This window comes from Parus major, chromosome 2, assembly GCF_001522545.3.
Source record: "Parus major isolate Abel chromosome 2, Parus_major1.1, whole genome shotgun sequence".
In the NCBI taxonomy this organism is placed as follows: domain Eukaryota; kingdom Metazoa; phylum Chordata; class Aves; order Passeriformes; family Paridae; genus Parus; species Parus major.
Window position 1 is genome coordinate 69,903,904 of NC_031769.1, and position 13,827 is coordinate 69,917,730.

Below are 13,827 nucleotides of genomic sequence, written 5' to 3' on the forward strand. Positions count from 1 at the left end.
CAGGGGAAGGATGTGTCATTCTCAGAGCAAAATTTATCCTGAAGACAACTGAAGTTGGTATGGTCTCCTGTGATTCCCAGCAAATGTTTTGTACCTCACTTTTTATTTCTTACTTCTTTCTGCTATTTTCTTTAAAGAATTGTGATATTCCGTGTTATGCCTGATACCATGCTGTTCCTTCACACAAGACATTATTGTGTGTTATGGTCACACCTGGGCTTTTTTCTATTTCTGATTTCATTTAAGGGAACCAGGAAGCCATTTTTGTGAGTGAAAAATCACACTGACCTCACCTGCAAATTCTGTGCACAGAAGACTTTAAAACCATTCCAGTGGTTACAGAATGAATCACAATACAGCAGGTATTCAGCTATCTTTTTTAATAAGTATGCTTTAATTGGACAAAAGCGTAGCTGACACGTTTAACTTACACATCTATTATAGGATAGAACTCACTTAACCACGCTCTTATAATATGATTTCCTGTGAAGTTAGCCATATTTTGGTCAAATAATCCTGCAGCTAAGACTGATTTCTCTGAACATATTTGCCAGCTGGGACTCTATTAGGTTAGAACACTGCTTCCCACAATTAGGACCTGTGGACATTAATGTCATACAAATGAATGTGTTGCTGTAGAATAGTTTTGATAACTAATTCACTGTACAGATTAAGTATGAACTATCCACTTGTGCTGTTGATTTCTGTGTCTCTGGCCACAGAAGTCCCATGATATTGCTCCTGCTCTCTGGATACATGGCCGAGGATTTTGTAGTAGGGGAGAGAGAAGAGAAAGTGGGTAGAGCTGACTGCTCTAAATTCCTGGGCATGTCCACTGTTGATAATTTATTCATGCATTTTCTTCTGCTTCCTTGGTCTGGTTTTTCAGCACATATTTATCATTACAGTTCCTTGGAAGTCAATGGAATAATATTCATTTGTCCTCTTTTGACTGAGAATATAACTGGATAAAATTTTAGTCAGAGCTGAAGAATAAACTAGAAACCTTGAATGTTGTTAATCCAGCATCTAAAGGGCTTATTCTTCACAGGTACTGCTCCCTGATTCAGCACAATCTTTTGAGCATTTGTTTAAATCCCTCTGTCAATAATGACCCACAAGCACAGGCTGAAGGCAAGTGTCACAAGAAAATATTCTGACTGCAGTTCTTGGAGTCTTTCTAACAGCTGATTATTGAAATGTGAATGCAGCCTTGAAACTTAAATTCAGTTTAGCACATCCTGAAAAGCCAGGAAAATGAGAAATCTTTCCCTGAATGTGGTAATGTTGGTTTTTGCTCTGAAGAACCAGCAGTTTTCAGATTATGGCTCTAGTATTCTTAAACTTAAAAGCCCTTAAGACAAAAACCATGCTATTGATTATAAGGAAAACCATGGACACACAGAGTTCAAATAAAGTAGTAAAGATCCTTAAATATCAACATTTCTGCAGAACCTATAGTATCTTACTGACTAGAGAAGCTCAGAAAAACTAAAATAATGTCTCCCTTGCTGTGAGCCAGTGGAGCTCATAGCCCCTAGCTGACAATCTTTTCCTTTAGCTCTACACACTATGACCACCACATCCAGCCCTTTGTAAAATGAGTGTTAAATTCACTGAAGAGTATCAGAAATGGAAATACACAAGGGAAAAAAAAAAGCCAAAAAAAAAAAAAAGCCACATGACTTTCTTAAGCAGCTGAACTTGGAAAAGACAATCAGTGGGGGAATTAGGACAGTTTGAAAAGAGGTAGCAGAACAGGCCATTGTTATTATTTTCTATTTGAACATTAAAACAAAAATAATAAAAAATATCTTAGCCAGAAGTAGAATAAATTCCACTATCTTCCACTAAGCTGCATGTCTTTGGCTTGATTCCTTGTACAGGAGAGTGAGCTAAGTTTGGCCAGCAGATTTTGGTATCTACTTCTCACGTTTTTCCCACCTGGTAGCATGCTTCTTCCTGGGCCGCCTCTGTAAGAGCAAAGAGTAACAGCTCCTGCTCTGTTACATCCCAGAACACAGCAGCAGACTCACCCTCTGCTCCTCTCCTAGTGGAGATGGGCCAGAAGCAACCTCATAAACAGGACTGGGAGGCTTGTAAAAAACTGAGACACTGAGACAGAATTGCTACTGGTTGCACAAAGTCAATGTCAAACAGAGAAATTCCCCACGGGGAAGGTATGTCAGGTGAGCCTTAGTCCTGTACATCTGGATTTTACTCCCCAAAGTAATGTTAGCTGGACGACATTCAGCTCCTGGTCTTGCAGGTCTCAGCCTGACTGCCAACTGCAGATTACCCTCTGTCCTAACTTCAGGGGCAGTCAAGAGCAACTGAGCCCAGCGTAAGACAAAAAGCCATCACTTTTGCAGGATCCAGCCCATCACAGGATGCAAGAAGCAAGTTGTCCCTCTGACACATGTGAGGGGATGAAGTACCAACAGATCAGCACAATGAATTGGTGCCTTCAATATTCACATAAGCAACATTTGAGAGACAGCAATAATAATAATAAAAATAATAAATAATGAAAATATAAACCTGGGTATGATTTCTCTTAGATGCAAATCAAGATTTAAATATAAAAATGATAGGCTTCTGTTAATCCTTCTTAGGAAGTCATAAATTGTTAATCAGACCTTAGGCAGTGTTGTTTAATACCAACTTTAATAAAATAGCTGCCTGAAGCAGAAAGACAGTTGGGATCCTGACTCTAAAACTTTGGTAACCTCATCCACTTTTTTGTAGCCTGAGGCTCTTACACTACCATTGATACTAACTCCTTTGAAATATGCTCATTTTTTAGGTTGCTAAATTATTAAACACCTTATTAGTTGAAAGATTAGATGGAAAAAAGTCATCTCTGTATGACGGAAAATGGATTGGAAGAGGAAGGAAAAGTTGAGGGAATATTTACATAAAAGATGCAGCTCTGTTGTTGATATACAGAGGTAATCCATAATCCATAATTCATTTAAGAAATGAACCCATCAAATTACATAACTACGCATGACAAATTGCTACTGTTGAGCTATCCTACAATAAATTACAAGGAATCATTCCTGTCAAGAGTGTATTTTGTTTGAGACTAAAAAAAGCAATGTCGCTACAAGGTTGTTTTCCCTCTTGTTCCATAGGATTTGTCTATCACACACAATATTGCACACTTCCACCATATAATTTGATTGGGATAGAAGAAGTTCCTTTGTATGGAGTAACCACAAAGTCTCTGAGATTAAAACTGCTTTGAAAATTGCAAGAAAAGGGGAAAGGAGAAAAAGGTAGAATGTGTCTTCCTCATTATTTCTTAATACTATTTGTCAGTCAGGTGAGCAGATCTTTGGAGTGAAAAATAAGAAACAGTAATTTCCTGAAGTGTGATGTCTTTTTAGTGTATGTCCAGAGCAGCTTGTTAGCATACTAATTGTTTCATTTAATATGCAATACAGAGCATACTTACCACTTTGAAGTGCTTATTCATGATGTCATGGATATTAGTGTATATTTCTTAATTACACAACAGAACAATCTTTCCTCTTTCAACCCACACTTTCTGCTGCTCTGATTGGTTTCTCTAACTAGCCAGAATAATCATTTTGCCACACAGAAGCAGAAAAGAAAAAAAAAAAAGTAAACAATTTTAAAAGCCATTTTAATTTAATAACAAATTGGGAGCTGTATTTTGTGTTAAATTAGCACTGCAAGCCTCATATCAATTCAAGGCAAGGTTCCCTGTTCGTTACTGCTTAATTAATCAGTCCTGTTTCCATCTAAATGAAAAGTTTTCTCTCTTGCCTATCATCTCTAACATCTCATTTCAGGCAGCACATCAAGTTAATCTTGCTTACATTAGCAACTTATTTCTAATGGCTCAGTTCAATTATTTGGTTGGAGCACGGTATTAATAATGCCACGGTTGCAGGTTCAATCCCTGTATGGGCCATTCACTTAAGAGCTGGACTTGAAGATCCTTATGGATCCCTTCCAACTCAGAACATGCTGTCATAATTTATCCTATCCCAGTTTGCAGATGAATTCTCCTTAGTTGTTTTGTTTTGGGCAGCTTGGAGTCTATGGTAAAACAGCAATTGCAAGAACAAGCTAATCCAACATTGTGATGGGGGGAATAATTTTTCCCTACTACATGATGACAAACACCTACTTCCAACACACTGAAGTCTTCTGAACTATTGGCTTCCTGGTGTGCCTTGTCCTTCCTGAGGCAACATAGCACTAGAAACATGGTTTAGTGATGGACTTGACAGTGCTAGGTTAACTCTTGGACTTGGTGATCTTAGCGGTCTTTTCTAACTGAAACATCCTATGATTAGAATACACACAGAGCTGAGCAAAGAATTATTATTTTATAAAACAACAGATGAACATGAGCATGAAACATTCCTATGGAAGAAGAGAAATCTGTAAGGGAAGGAGAATTTGGAAAGTCAGGTGGTATCTGAAAACATGTCCCGTTAATGCAACATATTCTGGAAACAAAGCTGCAATAAGCATGAGTCCTGCACTATTATCAGCAGTGTATATAAAAAAATAACAAACACTCCGCCAAATCAGATTTGAAGCAAGTGAAGAATAGGACTTGAACACCATCTGGTTGAATATCTCCTGCTTATGCTGACCCCACCATTCCCAGAGCTGGAAACTGCTGCTGCTGCCATAATCTGGCACGTTCTATCACCAGCAGCAAAGCACACTAATTCTGGGACTTAACAAAAGACCTCTGGTGTTTTGGATTGCACCAAGCTGGCCCCAGTCAGACACTTACTGAAGCTGCAGTTGCTCATACATGCTAGTTTCTGCTACATGCTAGTTTTTGCCTTGCTCAGTTCAGCCTTCAGAAGTAAGTTTTCTGGCTGCTCCTAGTGCTGGGATGCCTGCCTGCCCATGTCAGGATATCTGCTGTTAACACTGCAACCCCCCAGGCACCGCCACAGCTCCAGCAGCTCTGTCCGTAGAGCCACAGCCTCCGAGATGAAACAGATACTTGCTCAGGTCAGGGCTCGAAACTAAATCTGAGCCTGAGGTGTCTGCAACACATGAAGGCTGGTTTTAATGCTAGCTTGACAAATATAAATACTTTTGTAATAAACACAAAACACGCAATGTTAAGTGACCATTCCAAGAGGAAGAAAACTGTTTTTCCTAAATAATTCCAGTATTTACTTTTGCTCATCCAGGACTCAGGATGTTATTGCAACAGGGAAGAAGGATGTGCAGCCTATTTTAACCTTCTAGTTTTGCAGCAACCAGCCTCTGACCTCCCATTTACCAGCCTGGTTGAAATTACAACCTGATGCTAAGGAAAACTCTGTCATACTTTAAAGTAACTCTGATATCAAGTAGCTTTGAGATATCTGACAAATGAATTACAGTGGATTAATGAGGAGCTGCTGCAGAAATACTGCAAAAGAGTCCCTTACATGTTACAATATGGTAATACATTTCATTTAATAGCAATATAAATTATGTGCTGAGAAAAGTGGGAGGCTATTTTTGTGTTGTTTTGTTGAGTTTGTTTTTTTTTCCCAAGAGAACAGAAATCCTTCCTATAAGTCAGAGTGCACACTTCTGTTTCTGATGGGAAACATCGTCCTGAAAAGCACAGAATTTCAAAGCTGCCTGAGATTAGATTGTCTGCAGAATTGTGCTGATAGCTGTAAATATTAATAAATATGATACACTGGGCCAGCTTTTTCTTCAGATGCTTATGCTCTGCTTCCTCTTAAGTGCAGATGACTCGGAGACACAAGCACCAGGAGGAAGAATCTGAGCTAAGAATTGGTTTTAGAGATGCAACACACAGTGACACTTGCACAAAGGAAGGATGTTCCCATTACATGCCAGCAGAAACAGCCAGGAAGTGAAAATCTCAGTCCAGTCCTCTCTATCCCCTCTGCAACTGCTGATGGGAGCTTGCAGACAGCAGAGAATCCTTCTCCACACTGTACAGATGATCCAGGGCTATACTGTTGAAGTGGCATCAATGGGAAATGATGGTTATTCCTTACAGAGTTTTTCTTTCCATCCCCATTTTGCGTAGTCTATTATGTAGGGATACAAATTATACAAACATTTGGTGGTCATGTTGTGGTCACCATGAAAATAATTGCAAATTTGTAAACACTTTATTACAAAGCCTGACATCTTGATCCAGAATGACACTTAAGCATTCAAACAGGCTTGTGGACTTCAGTGCAGTTTATTGGTACTTTTAAAAGCAAACTGCTCTGGGACCAGGTATAAGTCAGAGAGAAGAACATGCTTTGTTTATGGCAGAAATAACTTGGTAATTATCAGCAGTGAGAAGGAAAACATCATAGAAGAGCATTCATATTATTGAGACTTATATGGAGTTTAGATGAAATACAGGGTTTTATAAAACTGGTTGGCACAGCATGAATTGCTTAAAGGGATGTGGCTGGTGGACTTAAGAGTTGCTTCTGCATCTTTTTCCCTTTCAGCCCTGACAGCTAAATTGAGCACCAATTTCACAAAAGAAATTTGCTCCCTGAAAGAGATTCTACCTCTATATATTCCTGCTCTGTGATCTGCCAGGGCACTCTCCACACTATGAAAGTGAGGAAATAGGTTCTCCTGAATTCTTGTAGAGCTTGATCAGTTTTTCAGGCCAGCTCCAAAAGCATTAGGTCATAGTAGGTGGTACAGAGCTCAGGACCTGGTACTACTTCGATCTAAACTGGCCACATAACTTGTAAATTTAATGTGTCTTTTTTATGAGTCTTTTTCTACTTCTCCCTCTATTTTATTTACACTAAGATCAATACCCGTGTCAGGGGTATTGGTGTACACCATGTCCTTATTCAAGTAACTTCCCTTTGACTCACCTTCATATCTATGTGCTAGGAATACTACTCCTTAGATGTTTACAAAGCAGGGGTGCTTTGAAATGAATTCATGCAGGCATGAACATGAACAGGAGATAGTGTGGCATGACCTCTGGCTGCCCCAAACCACAGGGAGCAGCATGCAGAATAGGCAGCCTTTTATGAGATTTTTTTTTATCCCCATCTCTCCCACAGGCATAAGTAGGTGGGAATGTATGAGGCAGGGAAGGGTAAAGAAACTCTGTGGCCAGTCCAACTCAGCCAATGCAGAGAGTAAGGTCATTGCCGCCTTGCTTGGGGACAGCTCAGATTACTTTCTCCCGGGAATAAGATACTCACTCAGTCTTGTCTCAGACGGCTCTGGAGCTACCCAGCTTCCCCCTTCCCCTCCACAGAAAACATGGCTGAACAAGCAAGCAAAAAACATCCAGAAAATCCTTTGGGGAGAGAGTGTCAAAGCAGATGCAAGGAGTCCTTGAGAAAAATAATTGGCTTTCTTTTGGATGAAAAGAAGAGACCCAAATCTGACTTTTCGCCCCTCATCCATTCTTTGATCAGCTACAACAACTAAAGAGAGCAGGAGAGAGGCAGGTGGGTTGACTGCAAGCTGTACTTGCTATAAGAGCCTGGTTCAGCATCCCTGCTGTGCTATGATCTCCTTCTGTGACCTTGGGCAAGTCACTCACCTCCGCGGTGATTCACTTCCCCCGCTGTAAAACACAGCCAATTATACAGGCCAGCCTCACAGAGGTGCCAAGTGGTGAAGATGTGGAATTGTGGAATACTTGAACAGCTTTTGAGTGAAGGTGCCATGTTGATGAACTTCACCTTGTCCCTTACTTGAAGCGAGACTCCCAAATGTCCACAGAGTATCTGTGGGTTCTTGGGAGAGGGGTTTGCTGACTACTATGAGCTGTATCATCTCCTATTTGTCCATGAGGATACTTTTGTCAAATAATGATTGCCAGACTAATGACACCCTAAAGTTACAAAACAACAGGCACTCAAAGCGAATCAATTCAGTGAGGAAACAGATTTCACCTGAGTCCTCAGGGCAAAACTAAAAGCAACCGTGCTTTTAATTATTTTTGCTATGGTATTGGATCTAAGAGGATGAGGGAGAAGGACACATCTTTCTAAGAGAGAGGGTTTTCCCTGGAGTGAGAGGTCAGTAGGAAGGCTGGTCCCAGTACTGCAGTGCCAGCTGGGGCCCACAGGCACAAGTGGTTCTGCCACCACTCCACAGCCTCTCAAGCAAGTCTGGATCACCATGACCTTCAGTGCTAAGTGGAGTTAGCATCAGAGGCAAGTATTCTCTTTTGAGCTTGGTGTTACCCTCACAACAAAGCAGAGCTACATGCTAATGATCGTGTTGATTAAGCAGCCTTTGTGCTTATAGAAGCTATTAGCTGACAATTGCAATGAGGGAACAGGCAGCTCTGCTTTCTACCAGGCAGGCACGAACCTGCAGTACCTGGGGAAACTTGACTAGTGTTTAATTTTTGTGCTAATTTTCAATTCCTGCTGACCCTTCTCCTAGGTCCTCCTGCTCTGGCTCTGTGATTAGATGCAGAAGTGGGAATGCTGGAAAGATACACTACCTATTATCTCAGAGGCAGCTGTAAACATTGCAGCACGATAATGAAATTAGTTTAGCTGAGAGGAATTACGGTACCCAGATAGTACAGGACGGATCTCATTCATAAAGTGCTCTCCTCTGTGCACTGCGGTGTGTCACCAGGGAAGAGCTGAGGGGTACAATGGGTATTTATGCTGCAAATGAAATCTAACAGTCACATTCTGGCTAGAATTAAGCATTTTCTGACTATATATAAATATATACGCATATTGTGACAAGACAGGCTAATTAACCCATAAAATATTTGCCCACAATGCCAGAATAAAGCCATTATTGAACAGGTTACTTAAAACATAGCAAGGCTGGCAGTGATCTTGAATGAGACCAGATGGAAATGTATATGCACTTTTTGTCTGTGCGCCTGGTGCAGAGGAGGGTATGGAGAGGGTGTCTTGTGGCTGGGTGTGAAGAAAGATCGCTCTGTCTTGGATGTTTCAGCATGGTGCTATCAAGTGCTTTGGCACCATCACAGTTAAGCAATCATTTCTTTGCTTAAAGACTCTTTTTGGAGGTCCAGCATCCTAACTCAGGAAGGACACCATACCAATTGAGCCTTTTCCATCCTGACAGGGCTCACAGGCTCCCCTCACCTCTCCCCATCAGCACTGATCCTCACTGCTGCTCAGAGGGTTGCCGCTGCAGAGGAAACTATCCTTTCTGGTTTGTTTTGAGAGAGAAAAATACTCAAGGAGCAGTCAGCTCCACGAGACTGGATGTACCAACTGGTAACATTAATTCACACCACTCTATAAACACTCCTGAAATTCAGTCATCCTATTTTCTTCTGGGAATGCTCTTGCTAACAAACAAACAAAAGCATAAACTCAAATATTTACAGTCTTTGTTTGGGCCATTCAGTGCCAAATGCACAATTAGGAAAATAAATGAAGTGAAAAACAATGGTGGCAACCAGCCCCACCTGGAATAAGGAGATGGTCATGGGTACAAAGGGGGATAAGCCTGCCTGAAATGGGGTGATCAGGATTAGGACACACAGCAGTGCCCTAGGGAAGCTTAGGAACCTAAGCCTGGGTGGACTTCCAGCCAGTCACTGGGGAAAAACCAAAAAGTGGTTCTTAGGCTGAGATTTATGGCATAGAAAGCCCAACTGGATATGAAGTACTCACACTCAAAGCTTAAAAATGTTTTTATCCAACACTTTCCTCACCTAATTCCACTGCAGCAACACTCAGCACAACTCAGAGAGGATGACTTTTTCTGCTGATGTTTTGTATTAATTGTGCATTCTTCAAGGGTGATTTTAAAACAGAGACTAATAATCTGTCCAGTAACTTTTCTTAAGCAATAAAGACAACTAAAAGCTGCATTTAATACTAAATGTTCACGTTACATCTCATTTCTCCCCATCCCAAATGAAACAAGGCAAGATGCCATACCTTTTTCCTCACACAGCATAGTTTTTTTCAGACCCCTTGGAAAGGTCTGCCATGACTAAGCATGCAGCATGAGCAAACCTGCTACTGGATTTTTATCTCAACCAGAACACATTTAAACTTGAGAATGATGTTTATATGGCAAACTGAATCCTGCATAAAGCCAGCAGAAGAAATTCACTCTGTGTGCCACAGAACTCTTCACTTTGTGCACAGGATGGAGGACTCATTTTAAAGATTTACATTGAAAAGATCCTGAATTTGGCCCCACCATGTCAGTCAGGATAACCACAACTGAGTTTATCAGCCCTGCTTCTAAGAGCTATGAACCCAAGAAATTATACAGGAAAAAGAAAAATTAAAAAAAGGAGTAAACCCCAAATGATGCAAAGCATTTGAAGACACATGAAGAGTTACTGCAGCTTACTAGGTCTTCAAGGGGTTAATGGAGAAGTCTCCCTAACACCCAGCTTCCAAGGCAAAGCCTTTCCCGCACGCTTATGATAATCAAAAGATACTGAAAACCAATTCGACTTCATTCTGGTATAATTGCAGCAGAGCCACTAGAGGAATTGTAACCATTATGTAAGATGAGGCACCATCACAGTGGGGCCTGCTGCTTCAAATGCATTCTACCCACTCTTTTTTATAGATTTCAGCTACCTTTCATTTTAGTAATTAGCCACCATTTCCAAGGAGATCCATAAGTAATTTCCTGCACATCTTGAGCCATAATGGTGCAAGATTGTACTAGAAAGGTAGCACAATTTAAAAGTAGTCAACAAAGGGCAGGTGACACACTGAAAAGTTCAGTTAAACATGAGACAGAGACCATCATTTCATTTAACTACAGATATGTTGCTTGACACAGCACACAAGCATCCACTAGAAAACCCAGCAGTGATTCCTTCCAAGCCCCAAAATACTGCAGGATTCTATTAATAAGCAGCATATCAGTGTGCTGAAAACTTCTTCAGTCAAAGCAAAAATGATGTAGCACACTTGAGGGGACAGCGGTCTGGAAGGAGGCTCCTGCCCAGAGGAACTCAATGTGCCCTTGAGAAGAGGGCTGCTCATTTAGAGAAGGATCTCAGCTGGTGAGAGCACAGACACAGTCCTAACTTCTATCAAGTTCACATTAGTTTTGAGATCTTCTGCAGAAAGCAGGGGGAAAAAAAAACCACATTTTTTTAACACGTGTATGTTTTGCTTTGAAGGAAGTCTCTCAACTAAATATTATTGAAACAGCAGATGGCAAAATGCAAACTTTATGGGAGAGCGGCAGGTTACTGTTTGCATGGAAGAGCTGTGCAAAGAAGGAAGGGAGGGAAGGAGGGAGAGAAGAGTCAGAAGTTAAGATGCACATTTCTAGCTGAACAACTTGGTTAGAGAATGATGACCGTGTCTATAAATGTAATCTTTACAGTGCTGGCATGGAGATATGCAAGAGCTGTGAACTGGTGTGAAAACTAAAATACCTAGAGGGACTAATAAGTCCCTACGGGGACCCCAGTTACTTAAATGACTGCAAAGGATAATTGCAGAGAGCTACAACAGGACTGAATCAATGCCATTTTCCCTGGGAAAAAAAAAAAAAAAAAGGCAAAAAAAAGTACTGCTGCTCTGATTACGTTATTCTGAAAAGACTGGCTGCTTTCCTCTTCCCTCCCCCAGCTCAAAAGTCAACTGCAAACCACTAGAAATATGTCCAGCAAGATAATGGTGCAGCAGAAGCATATGAGATTATATATTTACTGGTGCTGTGTCAGATAATATCTGAGAGGAGAGGGAAAAGAGATTCAGGATTTCAGTCTTTATTAGCATGTTTGGGCTCTTTAAAGGAGCTATCCAATTGTGTCATTGCTGCCAGGCCTTTAAAACTGTATATATCCATGATAAAGGAATCTACTTAATCTTGATCACAAGCCTCCGAGCCCTACCCGACTCTCCTGTGACATGCAAACTTATTGCCTTTAAACAGGAATTAGAAAAAAAGAAATGAATAGGGATGCACCATTACCCATAGCATTATATTGCTCAGGAACAGATGTTAATCAGTTTTATGGAATGTTTTAAGTACTTTTGCAAAGAACTGTCTGCATAATAGAGATTTCAGCCCAGCAAATACAGGAGATAAGCCTTTATCTTGACTGGGAGAGCTATGTCTATTTTGATTAAAACCAAAGAGGTCTGCACGATCAAGCAATTTTATTCCCTTGGAATTATGTCATTTCCAGAATGCTACTACACACGGTCCTGTGACAAAAGGGAATGGAAATAACCTTGCTCTTGATTGTAATGTTCGCCTTGCGCTAATGTTCATGCATGTAGCTCATGAGGTACACATGTAGGATGTACATTCCAGCCTCAGAGATTTCTGAATAGACAAGTACTGTACTCTCTATTCCAGCTGTGCTAGAAGAACACTAAATCTGGAGAAAGGACTGACCTTACACTCTGTAAGTAATTTGTGCTATTCAATCTCTCATGCACTGCAAACAGAACTTTAAAATCCCCCACCACACACAAGTAAAAGGAAAAAGGTGCCCTATCTTCTCGATTTGTATAAAAGTAGTAGCTGTGCCATCGTGCTGGCAGTAATTTCGGTCGTTAAACTTCCCGAACCTTGAATGTCATCAGGAGTTACTTAGGTGACCATCCACTTGCACTTAAAAAGTACTGCATTTAACTCTCCGTAAAATATGGATTTTATTGCAGCAGTGACAGGACTCCTTTCCACAGCCACTGACCTCTACTGCTATTGCTTATCTCTTGACTCAACCTTTTGCATAAGAATACACAGATGTAGTAAGCAAACTGTTTTCCCTGTGTGTGCATGTAAGTAGTGTTACATACATATGAATACATAAATAGTTCAACCTAGCTGACACAGAAAGTATGTTACCAGCTCCTTAGAAACATTTACTACACCACCAAATTCAGGGATGCTTTCTGCAATTACCCAACTTCTTTCCTGTAAAAATGCCTATACGCCTACCCTCTTACTTCCACCTCCTCCAGTACTCCCCAACCCGTTCTTTTATCAAATAAAAGACTTCACATTTGTCAATTCCTGTAACGTCCCCAGATCTGCTCGCTCTGCCCCTTCTTTTCACTGAGGGAGCGCCTCATTTCAACTGTGCTCTACATTCAGTTCTGCACTTTGCCTCGGATTTCGCTCATGATCCGAAGGGCTTTGCCCTGTATTCATTTCACAGCAACTCGGCAGCATCAAGCAACCGAGACAGACTTTAAAAAATATTACTTTCTAGCTATTAATCATTTTGCTGTTGTTATTATTAATTATTACTGTTATTCTCTTCCAAGCACACACGACCCTTCTCCCGCTCTCCCCACCTCTCCTCGCCCGAAGTGTCTTGCTGGCGATGACAGTCCCCAGGACAACGCCGCATCCTTTCGCCTGACTTACAACGCCAGCAAACGTGGTCCCCACACGCCCCTGAGCGTCGGGCAGGGCGCGGAGCCCCGGAGGGGGTCACCCCGGCGCGGCGGCGGGGACAGACCCCTCCGCAAGACAGCTGCCAACTTTGCAAAATAAGTGCTGTCCCCCTCCTCCGTCCGCACCCCCACCCCCCTTAATTAGCATTCCCAATAAGCACGGCAGAAAGAATAAGAAAGAAAGGTGGGGGGGAAAAAGCAGAAGGCGGCTGGCTGGTGAGAGCTACAACTTGCCCCTCCAGAGGTGCAGAGCCGCATCTCCTTACCGGCACGCAGGGACGACGCGGCCGAGCCTCGCCCGGGTCGGCGGCGCGGCAGCGCAGCTCCCCGGCCCCTTCTCCCGCCGCTCAGCCTCCCCGCCTCGCACTAGGGCTCCCGCTCGGCCAGCAGCACTTTTTAACTCCGGCATGCAGGCAGCCCGAGCCGAGGGGGCTCTCTATCTGATTGGTTTCCATTCACTGCTCCTGATTAA

The 13,827-nt window shown here is 41.8% G+C and overlaps 1 protein-coding gene across 1 annotated transcript in view; it reads right to left on the minus strand.

The window, feature by feature from the left end:
• CDH6 (cadherin 6) overlaps positions 1-13,802 on the minus strand; it is a 103,567-nt gene extending 89,765 nt beyond the window's left edge. Inside the window, exon 1 of the mRNA XM_015619650.3 lies at positions 13,622-13,802. The gene's annotated coding sequence lies outside the window, so the exon portion shown is untranslated. The remainder of the gene's footprint in view (positions 1-13,621) is intronic.
• Between the last annotated feature and the right edge of the window lie 25 nt (positions 13,803-13,827).